Source organism: Lathyrus oleraceus, chromosome 6 (genome assembly GCF_024323335.1).
Source record: "Lathyrus oleraceus cultivar Zhongwan6 chromosome 6, CAAS_Psat_ZW6_1.0, whole genome shotgun sequence".
NCBI lineage: Eukaryota > Viridiplantae > Streptophyta > Magnoliopsida > Fabales > Fabaceae > Lathyrus > Lathyrus oleraceus.
This window is the reverse complement of record NC_066584.1, coordinates 233,844,375-233,859,421: the sequence shown is the minus strand read 5'-3', so window position 1 is coordinate 233,859,421 and position 15,047 is coordinate 233,844,375. Positions and strand designations below refer to the sequence as shown.

The 15,047-nt window shown below is 35.9% G+C and overlaps 1 long non-coding RNA gene and 1 pseudogene across 1 annotated transcript; one reads left to right on the top strand and one right to left on the bottom strand.

The window, feature by feature from the left end:
• Positions 1–3,135: 3,135 nt before the first annotated feature.
• On the top strand, positions 3,136–4,943 carry LOC127092026 (putative pentatricopeptide repeat-containing protein At4g17915; annotated as a pseudogene).
• A 2,800-nt stretch (positions 4,944–7,743) lies between these two features.
• LOC127092028 (uncharacterized) lies at positions 7,744–8,565 on the bottom strand. The gene is made up of 3 exons (XR_007792063.1): positions 8,001–8,565; positions 7,838–7,913; positions 7,744–7,769 (listed from the first exon to the last, which is right to left on the bottom strand). It is a non-coding gene; the product is annotated as an uncharacterized LOC127092028 (long non-coding RNA).
• Between the last annotated feature and the right edge of the window lie 6,482 nt (positions 8,566–15,047).

Below are 15,047 nucleotides of genomic sequence, written 5' to 3'. Positions count from 1 at the left end.
AAGAAGACACTCTTCAAAGACACACACTTGATCTTACTTAGCAGCTTCAATCAAGTAGACACACACTTGATCTTACTTAACAACTTCAATCAAGTAGACACACACTTGATCTTACTTAACAGCTTCAATCAAGTAGACACACACTCATGCTTAAAAGCTTAGAGTGACAAATTACAACTCACAAATCAGACCAATTCAATCATCTATGGATGAATTGAATGGCTTACAAGTCACACGACCACACAAGACACAAACCCTTATTCTCTCTCAATATTTCGCTATGTATTGGTTGTGTATCAAATCAGGTTTTCCATGTCCTATTTATAGAAGCATTCAGCTGGGCTTGGACATCTTGAAACCCTAAAACTATTTTCCATTCAAATCTTCTCATGACAGCTGATTAGATCTCTTTGGAAAATAAGTAAATCAGGTTGTAATTAATGATTGAATGCGTGTGTAAATCAGATCTTCAATCATACATAGATTGCCATTAAAAGCGCAATCACATAACACATAACATTCACCCTGAATGTCCTGTGTACAGATGTCATAACATCGGGTCTGACATCCTGGAACAATCCTGCATAATTCCATTTTAAATATCCAACAGGTACATAATATCAGATGTTATGACATCGTGTATAACATCCTGAAACAATCCTGCATAATTCCATTTTTAAACTCCAGCAGGTACAAGATATCTTATGTTAAGACATCACATGCAACATCTTGTGAACACTCTTTGTTTTACCAAAATTGCTGCCAACACTTAGAACCAACAAAAGGTATGTAGAACATATATTGCTTGAAGTAGAAAAAAAGGTTTTTTGAAATAGTTCAAAAATACATATTTTAAAAATAACAGAACCATAAATCATCCATAAAAGTTAAGATTTGGATGAAAAAATGGTAACTTTTCTGGCATGCCGTTGATTTTGTATACATATGATTGCATTGGTGTTTCTTTATACTTTTTAATAAATTGGGAAGATGGTGATGGTTCATGGATATGACAAGGGATTAGTTATGCCTCCTGATGCACCATTAGTTCAAGTCAATGTGATTCTTGTGCCTTACAAAGATGCTGATACCCAAGGAATCCTTGATGCATGTCTGCAACTGTGAATGCGTTGTTAGAAGTAGGAATTCATGCTGAGTCAAATTCTAGAGATGACTATTCTCTTGGATGAACATATTCTTAGTTAGAAATGAAAGGTGTTCCTTTAAGGATTGAAATCGGGCCAAAGGAAGAAGTTGAGCTTGATGAATTTGCTCCTGTATATGTCTCTGATCACAAACTTAACAATCTTTCTGATGACAAAACATACAAGTGCTTTGACACTCTAGGTTAGTGGCTGATATATTTTATATATTATATTAGGCACATCAAAAAAATGGGATGAAAAATTCTTCTACAACGCTTGGAAAAAACAGGTGTGGATAGAAATTGGGAAAGAGAGAAAAAAAACAAAGACAATTTCTAATTTGAACTCTTCTTGAATATGGAATGATATAAATCATTTCATGTTGTTCTTAAATCATTGTTAGTTTCTTTTTCTCCAGAGAGATTTTCAATTTTCATGGCTATTATCTCTTTTGAGTCTTTTTCAGGTATTTGTTGACTTTAAAGTCTTCCCTTTGTTTGTCATACTCATGTATTATCCTATCATACAAATAATGAAGATGAAATGGGAGTCTTAATAATGAAGATGAATTCAACTGGCTCTCATTATCACATGGATCTGAAGGACCCGATGACAACGCCTTGAAATCTGACTTCAATGAAGTTCATAAATCTGATTGTTTTTATCTTTGTTGACAAATCTAATCTATTTATTTATTTGTTTACTTGGTTGTTGTTTTGACAAATCTATTTTGATTGTTTACTTTGTTTACATGTTTGAAAATGTTACTAATTTGTTATATATTTACACTTGGATCAATGATTCTCCGATAGCCAACTATTTTTCACTATTTGATTTGTAAAAAAAAATCAAGTTTTATGCTAATATGTTCTATAAAATGATTTATATACAAACGACATTTATTGGAATATTATATATGTCATATATTTTACATTATGTATTGAACCTAACATGCAATAATCCTTCCAATATGATCGTGTATATGATTTAAGTACAAATAACATGGAATGTAATTTAAGTAATATAAAATTTAAAATAGCATGAGACACAACCAATTAGATATAGACAAAAAAAATCATATGTGAATATTGCTCTCAATGATGAAAAGTTTGAAATCTTGATTATTATGTATTATAACATTCATTTTCACTATCAAGATAACTTGTTGTTATTTAATAAATTTTGACCTATCATTCATTTGTATTTGTCTTTAATGTTAAAAATGTGATTAAAATATTTTATTAAGTGAACACAACACAACTAATTAGATTCAGATAAAAAAATCATATATAAATAGAGATTAATTAGTATGCACTGTCAGTGTAAAAAATTTACCCTGTCAATTCATCACCGTCACCCGTTTGCATTATTTTATATATTTTTAAAATAAAAATCAAACATATTTCAATATCCAATACCTGACATTAAATGACGGCGTAAAATCCTTTTACACCGTCAATGTATTTCAATTAAAACCATATAAATATTATTCTCAATTAAATATTTAAATACAATTATGCGGTATAAAAAATTTAAACCCGGATTTTTAACTGGTTTAATATGAAAATCAAGAAAAATAGCATCAATTTGAAAAAAACGTGTCAATAGAGTGAATGGATGATTAAATTGTGTATTGAATTAGTAATACCTTGAACAAATTTATGAATGTCAAAATTCTAATCAAACACTTTTATACACATTGCTACTCAATTGGTCCATCCAAAAAATAAATAAATCACATTTTAGATAAAATATAAATTAAGAGAGGGTTTTCGGTACATTTATAAACCTCTGAAAGTATCTCCCGTCTCACATTCACACACTTTTCCGTCCCACACCGTCTCCAACGACCATATTTCCTCACCATTTCCGGTAAGATAACAATTCCGCTAACGGTTGGACCGGCCGGTCTGACCCGTATTCAATTTCACAACTAACCGTTCTCTTCAACCTTCAACAACTCGTTTCAGTAAAACCCAAATGCCTCTGTCTGTCATCACAATAAGCTGCTCAATTTTCAATCTCGTGTTACTCACCTTTTCTTCTCAACTCTTCTTTCTTCCCTCAATCATTACAAATCATGGTTACTCGATTATCAACAAAATTCATGAACATTTGCATATCCTCAATGTGCAAATCGAAGCAATTACTAAAAGCCGAAGTCGTTTTAATAGACGCCATTAAACTAGGAGTACTCCCTGATACTGTTACATACAACACGTTAGTCGATGCTTATTGTCGTTTTGTCAGCATCGATGCAGGTTACACTGTTCTCAATAGAATGAAAGAAGCAGGGATTAACCCTAATGTTGTTTCTTATAATTCATTGATGTCAGGTGCTGTTAGAAAATGTTTATTATCGAAATCCCTCCAACTGTTCGACGAAATGCTTCAATCAGGAATACACCCGGATGTCTGGAGTTATAATATTTTAATTCATTGTTTGTTTAGGCTTGGTAGACCGGACGAAGGGTATCGTGTTTTCAAGGATATAGTCGAGCGCGCTGAAATGTATCCTACGATGGCGACATATAATGTTATGATTAACGGGCTGTGCAAACACGGGTATGTTCATAATGCTCTTATGTTGTTTAGGAACTTGCAGCGTCACGGGTTTGTTCCTTATGTGTTGACTTATAATGCGATGATTAATGGGTTATGTAAGGCTAGGAGGTTGGCGGATGCGAGGAGGGTGTTACGTGAGTTTTGTGATTATGGTTATGAACCGAATGCAATTACTTATACCACGGTTATGAAGTGTTGTTTTCGGTGCGGGAGGTTGGAGCAAGGGTTGGAGATTTTGTCGGAGATGAGGAGGAAAGGTTATACATTTGATGGATTTGCTTATTGTACTGTGGTTGCTGCGTTGGTGAAGACCGGAAGGATTGAAGAAGTGGATGAGATTGCTGGGAAGATGACGAGTAATGGTTTGGTGCCTGATCTTACTTCATATAATACGATGATAAACCTTTTCTGTAGGCAAGGTAAGTTCGATGAGGCGTTGAAGTTGGTGGATGAGATAGAGAAATAAGGACTGAAATGTGATCAGTATACGCACACGATTATAATCCATGGATTGTGTAAGATTGGCAATTTCGTTGGTGCCGAGAAGCATTTGGATTACATGAAGTCATTGGGTTTTGGTTTTAATTTGGTGGCATTTAACTGCATGCTTGATTGTTTGGGTAAAGCTGGTCATATTGATCAAGCAGTGAAAGTTTTTGATAGTATGGAGGTTAAAGATTCTTTCACTTATACTATCTTGGTGCATAACCTTTGCAGGGCAAAGAAGTTCCTTTTTGCTTCCAAGCTTTTGGTTGCTTGTTTGAAATCTGGTTTTCAGATCTTAAGGGCTACTCAAAGAGTTGTTATTAATGGCCTCTGTACCGCTGGTTTTGTCAATGAAGCCAGGAAAGTTAAGTCGAAAATCCGGACGGCTCGATTGATGCGTTGATTTGATTATATGGCAGCTGCAGTGTTGAACTTTGGAGGTTTGCATTGATTATTGGAACAATGTTAGGCTTACAAAAGAATGACACTCTGATTCTGATACATTAATCCGGTTATTTGATCGCGGTAACCATCATTCAAAGGGAGAATGTTATCATTATGCAACAAGGTGTTTGGTAATTTACTGATAAACTAGGCCAACTGCTATAACTTTTATGATTTTTGCTTGGTTTTACTGGATAAATACCTTTTTGTTGTATTTGCTTAGCAATGTTGACTAATGAAGTTCTCATGAAGAATGAAAATTAACACAGGTGCACACAAAATGTACAAAATTTGAGAAATGACAAATTTGAGTGGATTTAGGTTCATTTTCTCCCTCCCTATTTTAGGAAGGTAGATCTATGAACTTTTACAACATATCAGGAACTACTTTCTGACCATGAGAAGATATTCAAGTGTTTTACCCTAGGTGAGCCATTTCGATTTTGATTTACTTTAACAAAAAACGTTTTTGCCAATGATTTTTTATTTAAGTATCTTGGATGATGCATTATTTTTTATTATGAAATATTTGGTCATTGTGTAGTTTCAGGTCAGTGTGGTTCCTGAGGAGTTCTAGGAAGAGAAAAGTTGATGGGTGCAAGTGGAGGGACCTTTTGCATGGTTCAGAATATGTTCTCCCGTTTGAATATAAAGGTGGAGACTGGATGCTTGTAGGGATGTACCATGGGAGTAAGTTGTTTTGAAATTCTATGTGTTTTTTGCATTTTTTTCTTCTTCTAATTATACTTTGTCAAGTAATAGTAACTATATTTGGTTTAGCAACTGTGTAGTCTAAAGAAAGTAATAATCATAATTAATGTGTAAAACACTGAATATGTTTCCATTTTCCTGGAGTCTGTAAATTTCAAAATTAATAGATTGTTGTAGGTTATATTGATCACTAGCTTTACGCATTGTTGAGTCCAGAGCCTAGACACGTAGGGATTATGGTAATGTATGTAGAGTGAGTCCTGGTTCAAGATATATGATAGTCTGCTTCTTAATTCTCAAGATCAATCCATATTTCTGGTTTGAGTTATTTTCTACCTAAATCAATTTGCAAATTCAAACCAACTCTATCATATGCATTTCTATGTATATTGTTGGTTTGAGTCTCTCAAGTTTACTTCTTGATCCAAAATATGTTTGTACTTTAACAAATTAATTACTTGTGTTTCTTTCTTGAACAACTATACCTTGTGATTAATGATAGCTTTTTTTCATGCCAAACATCATAGGTACCGATACTATTTTTATTTTTCAATTACTACTGAAAGTCCATGAGTTCTTGTTTTAATAATGATTCCTGAAATTTGATTGGCAAGGATAAGCACCAATCTTACTCGGTTCTATTCAAATTATTATGATAAAAGGTAACATATTTTATTCATCTAATTAAGAGAGAGGGGGTTAGTAAATAGGAAGATTTAATAATGCAAATGGCTGCACTTGTAATTTTAATGAAACTACAGCTACGTGCATCTTTCACGTGCAATTTGAAGAGGGGTTAATGGTACAATCATGAAAGAGCAACTAATGGGTGCATAACATAACATATTGGAAATGCAAATTATGCTTTTTTGACTGATGGAAATACAAAGTAATTAACCGGCTACTTGCATGGAAAGTATCAAGAAAGTTTTGCCGATTTAGAAAGCAAAGTTATTCAGAAATTATATAGTTCAACATGCACTACACTTAGGTTTCTTACTCTCTTTTCAAACCAGCTTCAGAACTTTCGTGCAAATTCAACATATTTAAAATTGTGAATTAATTAAAGTGTATTTTGAATTTTGAATTTTTTTAATGTTGTTATTTTTCTATCTTGAGTGTAATGATATATCTGGTACTGAGGTGTTTGCTGCAAGGATCATGTTGGGATGGATTAATTAGTTTGAGTTAGGACAGAATGGTGAGTATTGCAGATGATGATCTGCCTCATAACAGAATGGCCATGCGAGGAGGAAGATTAGGGGTATTATGATTGAGTTAGGATAGGGGCCTTTGCAGGGAGGGTGCATGTGCATGTTCCTCTAAGAATCTTCAGTGCTTATTTTTTGTTTTGTTTTAATCTATTCATGTCCTTTTTCTTTTTCCCATCTTAAAGTGATTAAAAGTGTTATTTTCGTGTTCTATAAGGAGTCAATTTCCATTTTTTTATTATAGAAATTCAACTTCCGATTGAAGTGTTAAAATTTTATGTATTCTATAGACTGTTCAATAGTATCAAACTAAAAGAATTTGATCATGGCCGTGATTTTGTTGCTTAACTAGATTTCAAGTCTAATTTATGGGCTAGTTTATTTAGGCATTTAGTGTTGATGCAAATTCTGGTCTCTGTTCGAACCAAGTAAACAGACTGAAGGAATGGCATAATGAGATTTTCTTTCATCTGGTATGCATGTTCTTCACTAAACTGCAATCCGTCTTTTCTATGTGCAGGGTGTTCATTGATACATGCATAAGGGATGAAAATCATGAAGGGTTCTGATGCCATTGGCTTAGGTATGTATTCTCAGTGATGATTTCTTTGGCAGTCACTACAGTTCATATGAAATGTTAGAAATATGGTCTAGTTAATTACAAGTGTAGCAATGAACTAGACTTGATTCATTCATCTTGTTCATGCATTGTAATTTATCTAACAAGTGTCCTAGCCCACCAAAAACAAAAGCAAATCTTGAAAAATATGAGCCATATTCTATCCATAAGCAAGTTTTGTACATCACCTAACTAACTAATATTTGTATTCAAAATTACATACACCAGTACATTCAATAACTACAAAATTACAATCACATTGGCCAAACCGTAACCAGAACTCTTTAACCAACCTCAACAGAATCCAACTGTCAATGAGCTGAGCAAAAACAAAATTCCAACCGCTTTAACAGAACTGGACCCAACCTGCAATACCGAATCCCTTAACAGAACCAGCAACCCTTCCAACCCTCGGATCAACGAAAAAGAACGGTAACCGTTTTCAACTCAGACCCGGAATTTTCAGATTCTTTAATAGAAATTCTTCAATAACTTTCGCGAAAGGCCCTGCAGAACGACCCGACATAACAATACAACACCTTTAAAACTGAGGATCTTCTAACCTCCTTCACGACTAACTTTCAAACCCTGCAAAAAACCAGAACTGAATAAGCCAACCAAGCCACAATAATTAGTCAAGCAATGGTAAAGCTAACCATCATCAGAAGCAACCCATAGCATATCCAACATCACATTGCATGTAGAAGAAAGCCAGTAGTCCTTACATCAAAGCTGCAACATTTATTTAACATCACACATCCAAAATGAAAATCATAACAGAACAACAAACCTAAGCATTTCATTTCAACAACTACTAACCAACATCGTAATCCATAACAACTTCCCACCTCAATGCTGAACCGGAACATGCTTCCAACTCTCTCATAAACAGAACCTGCATAATTCAATAAAACCATAAGAAAACCTTCAAAGAAAATTTCTCCAACCGAATAACCAAACGCTAGCAGCCTTGATTAACTTCCAACCGAAATATCCCACCCTAAAAAACTAACATCAACAAAAAGCTCAGCAGAAATTCATATACTTATTGAACTTAACCAAATAACTCACAAAAGAATCTGAACTGAATTTCCAACTGCCATAACTGCCCACGGTTAACAACCACTTCATAACAGAATCCCTCATGACTCTCTCCAACCTACAAATAACCAACTCTCAACAGAAGAAAAAGGCTCCACATAACTAACTCAAACCTTTTTCCACAATTTTCCTCAAACGCTTAACCTCACCCTGCAACCTACAATCCACAACTGAGAACAATCCTCATCGAACTCCATCACCTTCACCCCAAACCTCCACACAAAACAAAAACCACCCTCCACCAATTCTGAACCGTTCTTCTAACTGACAAACAGAACCAAGAACTTTTTTCAACCACCCGCTAACCAAATAATCGAAACTCCCAACCGTCAACAAAACCTCACATAACTTGCGACCTGCAGAAAAAAGACGATAACCAACTCAAGAAAGCTTCACATAACACAACGCCGTAACCGAATCCTAACCACCTTTTCTAACCGACACCAACAGGTAACAGAACGGTGATCAAACCCAGTAACAGAGAGAATTTTTCCTAACTCCCTTAACTGCTCTCAAAAGAAAAACGGTTTTTTTCTCAATTCAAATCCACTACACTTCATCATCCTTCTTGAATCGCTTCTAACCCTCACCCCAAAACCAAGAACTTCTTGAATCACCCTTCAAGATTCAACAGGATTCACTTCCTCTAACTTCTATTTTTCAATCGCCTGAGAACCTCAACAAGAACCTCTCGAACCAATCCAGAAAACTTTCCAAACTTCTCAACAACTTCACCCTCCAATCTCTCTTTTTTCAACCAACCCAACGTACCCTACATCATCTCCGACCCTGCATCATCTTCCCCAACCATTTTTCAAGGACCGACATCAAACCGATAACCCTCACTACCTTCAATACACTCCTGCTAACAAGAACAAAACCTGCAACAATTCTTCAACCGCCACCTCACCCTCAAATGTTCATACACACAAACAACTCTAAGAAGAAAGAAGAAGAAGATGATCCATATTGAAAGAAGGGCACAAGAAAAGGGGCAAGGATTTGGAGGATTCGTACCTGAAGAAGCTTCGACATTCTTGATCAACATTGCCGTTTTTGATTCCAACAAATTCCGGAATATTTCTCCATTCCGCGGGTAGGAATTCCTCACTATTTCGCCTTGTTTTCATCACGATCGTGTAGTCGTTGGTGCGATTGATCGGGGGCCTAACATGAGGGACGTCGTTTTTGTTTTCGCTTCCGTCTAAATTCGTCATTCCGTAGCCTAGGGTTCAAGCTTCATTTGGCCTCAATTTGGATAATTAACGAGGAATTGTGGGAAGCGGAGATCGGTTCGTTTTGAGCTTCGTTGCTGCTGGTTTTGTTTCCTTGGATCTTCCCGTCGTCTATGGAGCGTTTGAGATCAGTTGTAGCTACGAGGCCATGGCTGAACACATTGGAAACCTGGGTCATGGGCATGCCAAAATCGGGCCGGTTTGTCCAAACAGGGATGATCCAAGCAAATTTGGGCCACACACCTCTTTCCATTTTATTACCCTTAGCCCAATCCATTGTTTCCTTAACTTTTTTTCTTAATTCTTTCTAATCCATAATTAGAGTTTTAAGTTAGTTTTAATTTTGTTTTAATTTCACCGATTCATCTTGATGCTGATTAAAATTGTTAATCCATGTTAGATTTATAAATTTCTTGATTTTAGATTGTTAGACATTAATTCATTTTAATTAGATATAAAGATTAGATTTAGATAGATTGATTAGAGTAATTAGGTTTAATCAAAATGTTAGATTAGATTTAATTCTTCTTAATTTTCCAAAATTTATTTGATTTGATTAACCATGCCATGAGTAGAGTTTAGTCATTAGGACTTGATACTCCTTTTTTGTGGATTTTGTTTTGAGATTAAGATAGTTAGATATTGATTTTATCATGATTTTCCAATTAGGCTAATTTGCATTCAATTTGATTTTTGTGGTGATTTGTATGATCATGTCCATTAGGTTCAATTCTTGAATTTGGATCGGTAATTTTCCATTTGATTAATTTGGATCCTAATTCATGTTTAGGTATATTTTAATCCTTAGGATTAATATTCATTTTAATTGTCCATTTAATCAATTCGTTGGTTTATGATCATTTTGATTAAATTGAAAATCCCGTTTCAATTTAGGTGATGAATACTTTGTATGTCTAATCTCATTTGCCATGATCATAGGATAGATCTTTGATTGCTTTTCATTGATTAATCCATTACCTTTTGAATCGATTCTAACCACTGTATGTACTTACATATTGTTGCATCATTCTTATTCATTTGACTTTATCTCATGCTAACTCGTTTGTTGTTTTATATACACATGTTGAGTTTGAGATGCAGGCTCACCCTTAGCTAGCCATGCTACTAACATATCCCATAGCCTTGTATTGTTTGTAATACCATGCCACTTGTATGTCTTAGGCATGGTACATAGTTAATAGTTTGTAACTTGTATTTTTCTTTCATTCCCTTGCATTGTATTGTATGGATCATTCCCCCTATTGTGGGTCAAATGTCCCCCATCCCATAGTCATGTAATAGCTTAGATTTATTGTTTTCTAGTTAGTTCATCATCTATAACAATATATAAAGGGAATACTTTCTTTTGGTGTAGCCTATTTTTCTACCATTTTTACCCTTATTTTATTGTGTAATTTACCTAATAACTTCCAATAAAACCACTATTATTAACTTCCACGTAACTTCCTACTAATAACTTCCACATGCTGTATTTTTAAAAAATTATATTTAAATAAAAAATATCACTAATATTTTCAATGATGTGCATTAAAAAAGCGGACAGACGGGCACGTGAGTGCCCGTCTGAACGCTAGTGCATGTTAATAACAAAGATAAAATACAAAACGATAAACAAAGCATTTCAAAAGAAACAAAAGGTACTTGATTCAACGTCAAGTTGTTTTCCGAATAAAACTAACACCATTGCAACGTGAATGTTTGATCCAACATCAAGCATTCTCCATTCACTCCATGATCCATTATATCATCTCTCCTTCATTCCTTTCTAAAACGCATTCTATCATCTCTTCTCCATTCTCTTTTCAACCTTATTTTATCTCTCACCTCCATTCTTCACTCACACTTTTCATAAATTCAAATGCTTGATCCAACATCAAGTCCCTTTTCAAAACATTTTTATAACAAATTGGAATACCACATGGGGTGTACGTGTTTGTACACAACATTCAAGTAATTGGGTTGTCGGTCGTACCTAGCCTGAGGACCCGACGCTTGACTTTCCCTCTTAAAACATCTAATGATTCAAACAAGTTAGATCTAGGTGCCGTGAGGAAGAAAAAGAATAGTCAAGACTTCATTATCCTCTCGATTCCCAAGTACTTTGATCGTTGGCCATACTTAGTCAAGGGTCAGATACTTATCTCCCTCTAAGTTCCAATGATTAGACCTGCCAAATTCTTTTCACAATTCAAATCTATTTTTTGGATGAAAAAGAGTGGTTAGGACAACATTGTCCTCTCGACTCCCGAGTTATTGGACAATTGACTGTATTTAGCCAAAGGTATGATGCTTGTCTCCATGCATAAAATCGACCCCAACAAATCAAATCATCTTTTGCCTTAGGGCTTCCTCTTCAAAACCTTTCAATAAGAACATGTTACTTCCTTTCTACCGTGAACGAAGCTTAAGCCTCCATGTGCGAGCAAGTGATGTTTAACTGCTAGAGTGTGAACCAAACGTATCCACTTTACCGTAAACAAGCAAATATTTTCCACTCCCATGATAGAGTATACAAGCGAGTGAACAGTAGCGCACAAACGTCAATATTGTTCAGTAAAAACAAGTAAACAAATACGCCACTTTTGAGCCAAACTACGAAGCTCTGACTTCCTCATTGCACGTATGAGGGTACGTAGGCACAAGGGCTCAAATACTTGGAGAGCACACTAAATTAAAACTTATTTTCTCCCCCATCTTATTCTCTCATCTCATTCCCGATGGCAAGTAACTTACAGATAAATAAACATCCATACGCAATTGATACGAGCAAGTGGTTCCTATGAAGTACTATGGATGTGAGGGATACTAATACCTTCCCCTTGCATAACCGACTTCCGGATCCGCTCTTGGTTGCGAGACCGTTTCTCTCATTATGTTTCTTCACATAATCCATCTAAAACCATCCAATACATGCCAAACAATAGAAAACAAGTCATTCACATTCACCACACATACAACATACATCCATATTAGGATTCTTTTGATAAAATATTAATATACTGTTATCAAAATGAATGTCCCATTATAGGTAATACACTTAGCTTCATAACGGTCTAAACGACACCTCAAACGGAGTTACGGTTCAAAAGTTATTGAATTTACAAGTTTTTCAAAATGCTGTCAAAAACCAGAAAATTTGCTGTTGCGAAAATGCTGTCAAAAACCAGAAAAACTGTTGTTGCAAAAATACTACTGTCCAGCACAAAATTTCATCATAAAACCACATTAATCCATCATTTTTCATGAAATAAATAGTTATACAGCCTATATATATCATATAGCAACTATTAAGATCATAGAAACAAGATCCTAAGCTCCACTAATTTTCACCAAAATCCTAAATCAACCATTTTCAAGTAAAACTCAAACATGCAATTATACACCAAATCATGTTCTATACACATACTTGTCGCATCCGCGAAAAACAACCGGCGGGCTGAAACAAAAACAGCACAGAGCCGCCACCATGCGTTATTTATCCCAAAGAGGGAAAGGAAACGCTCGAAGTAAACCTGGAAAGGAAATGGTCTCGCGACCAAAGAGAATGGGTACGGGAGTCGGTTACGCGAGGGGAAGGTATTAGCACCCCTCACGTCCGTCGTACTCGACGGGATCCACGCTCTAAAAGAAAGAAAAGGTTGCTAAAACAAACATCACACACACACAAGAAACACAGGTGGGGGTAAGAGGAAGAGGGCTCGCTAGGACATTGCATCCTATGCCTACGTATCTCGTCTGGAACGAGAATCAGAGCTGTCGTAGTTCGGCTTACGCACGCCAAACAACACAAACACACAAGCAGGCAAACATGGAACCCGAATGCCACTCGATGGACTTACATCAGCTTCCGAACCACACACTCACACTGGAACCCGAATGCCAATCATTGGACTTATATCAGCTTCCAAGCACACAACAAGAACAAACAAACAACAAATTGCTAAGGAGTCGGGAACTCGAGCCAAGCAATTGTCAACCAAACACACACAAAAAAGAAAAGGTTTGCCTGGAGAGATCTCGCACGACCTCCTGCCTACGTACCTCATCTAGTATGAGGATCAGGGCAACGTAGTTCCCCTTAACAGGGGAGAAACTTTCTCCTAACCAGAGACTGGGAAATGACAAACTAAAAGGGAGACTGACTCGAGCCTAATAGTTATCATATATTCCATAATGGTCCTAGGTTGAGTTTTCTATCTACTTGCACAACAGCAAGCTAATCCTATCCAGGCAAAGCAAGCATGCAAGCATAAACAAAACAAAACAAACATTCACAGTTAGCACACACTATATCCAGTCAAAGTGGGCTCAAACAAAGGGTTAGACTTGCCAAGGCAAGTCATCTGTACAAGGATGGTGTTAGCTCTTAACCCTGACATTGAGAGTCAGGGTGAAGCTGATGAAAGGTGAGTGAAGATTAGACTTCACAGCTCTTATCCCTGGTGTAGCACCTCAAATTTGCACCTATCATTGTACATACATTCTCATATTAGGTCATAGCATAACATGGTCCACTGCATAGCATTGCATTGTCCCATTTGCCTCAAGTGCAAGCCAATCAGGAAATTAGGTCAAACTGGTCAGGAGATCAGTCAGTCAAGCAAGCAAGCACAATTCTCAAGGAGCCAAGGCCCTAGGGTTGGTCCAACATGTTCACATGACTTGGGGATCCATTTGAAGTGTTTTGGTCAAGGATTGGATGTTCAGAAGTCATCAGTCAATGCACAGTCAGTCAGAAACCCTAAAAAGTCAAACTTGGTCAACTGTGGTTGATTTTATGGTTTTGATGGTTGGATTTGGTTTGAGAGAGCTTATTCATGTCCCAATAGGCCTCATATATCATGTCAAACACCATCATGGAAGAATTTGAAGCCAGATCAGAAATTTCCAAAAATGGAAACTGGACCTGTAACTGAAACCTGCCAAAAATGGAAAGTCTTGATCCTCAAACTTACATCATGATACAAGCTTCAAATGAATTTTTGCCCAACATGAAAGTTGAAGATCTTGTTCTCCCATTTCCAAAAAGTCCAAGAACTCTCAATTCCCATGTATGGTTGGCAAGTTATGATCGAACCGTTTTCAGAAATTCTTGAACTTCAAAAGGCCATATCTCTCAAACCATTTGGCCAATTTGGGTGGGGTTTTTTCCTACAAGTCACATTTGATCCCCTCTTTCCAAAAATGTAACTTTCATGTACCAAAACTTCACCAATCAAAATGGCATTTTTGGACCTACTTGAATTAATTTTAAGTAAGGTGAAAAAGTGAAGTTTTAAATTAATCATTTCCCACCATTCCTACTATCCAAATATGATCTGAAAATGCATTTGAGACATGTTGCAAAGTCAAAATTATGCAGTACACATAGCCCATGCCTAGTTGCTTGAAACTTGGAAGGAAAGTACACTTCTCACCAACTATACTCCACATTTTCATGGCCTTTGATTGAGAACCACAAGCAATCATCAAACAGAAAATCTTAACATATTTTTCTGTCATTCCAACC